This window comes from Acinonyx jubatus, chromosome B1 (assembly GCF_027475565.1).
Source record: "Acinonyx jubatus isolate Ajub_Pintada_27869175 chromosome B1, VMU_Ajub_asm_v1.0, whole genome shotgun sequence".
In the NCBI taxonomy this organism is placed as follows: Eukaryota; Metazoa; Chordata; class Mammalia; order Carnivora; family Felidae; genus Acinonyx; species Acinonyx jubatus.
Window position 1 is genome coordinate 80703372 of NC_069382.1, and position 3266 is coordinate 80706637.

The 3266-nt window shown below is 37.4% G+C and overlaps 1 pseudogene; it reads left to right on the plus strand.

Annotated features, from left to right (window-relative positions):
* The first annotated feature begins 657 nt into the window (after positions 1 to 657).
* Positions 658 to 1703, plus strand: LOC106983786 (60S ribosomal protein L6-like; annotated as a pseudogene).
* The last annotated feature ends 1563 nt before the right edge of the window (positions 1704 to 3266 follow it).

Consider the following 3266-nt stretch of genomic DNA (forward strand, 5'->3'; position numbering starts at 1 on the left):
CTCTAATATTAATTCACTAATATTTTTCTGCAGGATGTATTACTATTTTAATATGGTTTTAAATTGTTAATTTTTCAAAAATTGCCTAAAATCTTCAGTTAATATTATATTAATACGCTTGAAAATGACATGTATTTACTTTTTTTTTTGTAGACTATATGGGATTTTTTGGTCATATAATATTTTAATTGAGGAAATATTTAGAGGTTCTGAATTACCTAGTAAGTTCAGAGACAAATTCCAAGTGGAAGATAGTCTCAATTCTACTTTTAATGAAATATGTAAATGTATCAGTTCAAACATTTTTATAGACACTGTCTTTTGTCTCAGTTTAGAGTTTTCCTTTTCTACAAATATACCCTATAAAGCTTTACCCTCTAAAAATCTACCTTATAAAGTTCATAAAATAAATTCTCCATTTATAATATTTTTAGTGTTTTGCAAAACAGATGCTGCAAAATCATAGGTCTTTTCAATTTCGTTGCATTTCAGTACATAATATAATCCAATTACAAAAAAAAGGAACTGGATCAAAAGATTTTTTTTCTGCAAGTCATTTCAAAGGCTTTTACAGAATTTTAAAATTAAATCTTGCACACTGTTTGAGGCCTCATCATTTAATTTGTTCATGTCCCCGTTTTTGTAGGGATAAATTTGCCTTTGTTTGCAGCTATTGCAAAAACTAGTTTTTGGCTTCAATTCACTGGACATTTTGATAATAGATTTCCAAACATTTTTCTTAAATGCAGAGTTCTTTCAGAGAATATTCAATGCCATTCTTTCCCATCTTGCAAGATGCTGGGTGAAAAAGCTGAGAAGCCGGATACTAAGGAGAAGAAACCTGAAGCCAAGAAGGCTGATGCTGGTGGCAACGTTAAGAAGGGCAACCTCAAGGCTAAAACGTCAAAGAAGGGGAAGCCCCACTGCAGCCGAGACCCTGTCCTGGTCAGAGGAAGTGGTAGATACTCCCAATCGGCTATGTATTCGAGACAGGCTGTGTACAAGAGGAAGTATTCAGCAGCTAAATCCAGGCTTGAAAAGAAAAAGAAGTTCTGCTACTGTCACAAAACCAGTTGGTGGCGGCAAGAATGGTGGTATCTGAGTGGTTAAACTTCGCAAAATGCCTGGGCATCATCCTACAGGAGGTGTGCTCAGAAGCTGTTGAGCCATGGCAAAACACCTTTCAGTCAGCAGGTGAGGAAACTGCGAGGGACCACTTTAATCGTCCTCACTGGGCACCACAGAGGCAACAGGGTGGTTTTCCTGAAGCAACTGAGCATGGCTTGTTACTTGCGACCGGACCTCTGTCCCTCAATCGAGTTCCTCTTCGTAGAACACACCAGAAATTAGTCATTGCCACCTCCACCAAAATTGATACCAGCAGTGCGAAAATCCCCAAACACCTCACCGATGCTTACCTTAAGAAGAGGAAGCCGTGTAAACCCAGACACCTGCAATGTGACATCTTCGACACAGAGAAAGAGAAAATATGAGATTACAGAGCAGTGCAAGGTTGATGAGAAAGCTGTGGACTTGCAAATTCTGCCAGAAATCAAAGCTGTTCCTCAGCTTCAGGGTTACCTCCGCTTTGTGTATTCCCTCCGGAATGGAGTTTACCCTCACAGATTGGTGTTCTAAATTTCTTACAAAGAACCTAATTAAATAACTGATCCATTAAAAATAAGAAGAAAATATTCAATGCCATTACAGGACTTGTAGGTTGATTTACAAAATAGTTCTCTTAAAGACTGAAACATTTCTAAAATCTGTGGATGAACAGCAAAGAGAGAATGCACTTATGACCTTGCAAAAATACATTTCGGGTACTTAACATAAGCTTCATCATGAAATTTTTATAGTACTTTAATGTTTATAAATTTTGACATCTGTAGTTTCTATTTCAATGTTTACTTATTTTCTGTGACAGAGACAGAGCGTGAACAGAGGAGGGGCAGAGAGAGAGGGAGACACAGAATCTGAAACAGGCTCCAGGCTCTGCGCTGTCAGCGCAGAGCCTGACGCAGGCTCAAACCCCCAAAGGGTAAGATCATGGCCTGAGCTGAAGTCGGAGGCTCAACAGTCTGAGCCACCCAGGCGCCCCTGTAGTTTCTATTTCAAATGGTAGACTATTGACAGTTTGTTGGAGGAAATTATAACTTATTTGTGTGCCAGAGCCAACTCCAAGAGTATTTTTCTCTGTAAGTTTCTTAATTTAGTAAGACCACTACTTTACCCGTGATGTACAGGGCTCTGCTAAATTTGTATCCACATTAATATTGCAAAAACAAATAATTGTATATTTAGTGTTGAACTTTTAACTGAACATACAGTAGACTTATCTTCAACAGACTGACCTTCCAAAGCTTTACTTTGTTATGTGAATTTAATGAAATAAACCCAACCATAATAGAAATAACTGACTGCATGAAGCATGTGATTAAACTTTTACAAAATGGCAGCCTTTAACTGTTTACAGACATTTTCCTTTGCCAATGAAACCAACATATTACAGCTATCACTTCCCTTTCCATGGGGATACCAGGAACACTCGGATTCCAAAAAATGAATGAAATCAGTTTAGAAGGAAAGTAATTTGATCTCAATGAAAAGTCATGCTTCAGAGTGATAAATAAACACATTTTCTGCAGATGCACCTGTGAAATTGAGATATTTGGGTACGGTTTTCTAAAAACAATCATTATCTTTTGAATTAGATGCTTCTACCTTCAGCATATCTATTTCTCCCAGCTTTTATGTAATTAGTTTTATCTCTACATACAGCCTGCACAAATATTTTGTGCAATTCACATGCTTATCAACTCTCTTGAGAAATGGGAACTTAGTATTTAATTATTCATTAAGCATGTATTAACATATTGGTGCTAAAAGGGGTTATTGCAAAAAAATTTAATCATTTATCAACTGTGTCAGTTTTCACATAATTTTACTTTTAACTTCAAACTCAGCCTCCTGGACTCTGCTGTGTGATGCTGGAGCTGGATTTTGGAAATGCAAATTTTGAGAGTTGTCTTCTTATTTGGCTCTGATAAAAGGGGAGTGAGAAAAGAACCATGAGGTTGTTGGATGAAGAAGGAACTGCCGTGTTGTGCTCATTTCCTGTGGGGTCCTTGCATGCCTTTAAAAAAAAAAGTTTATTTATTTATTTTGAGAGAGAGACAGAGAGCATGTGAGCAGTACAGGGACAAAAAGAGAGGAAGAGAGGGAATCCCAAGTAGGCTCCTTACTGTCGCACGGAGCTTCATTCA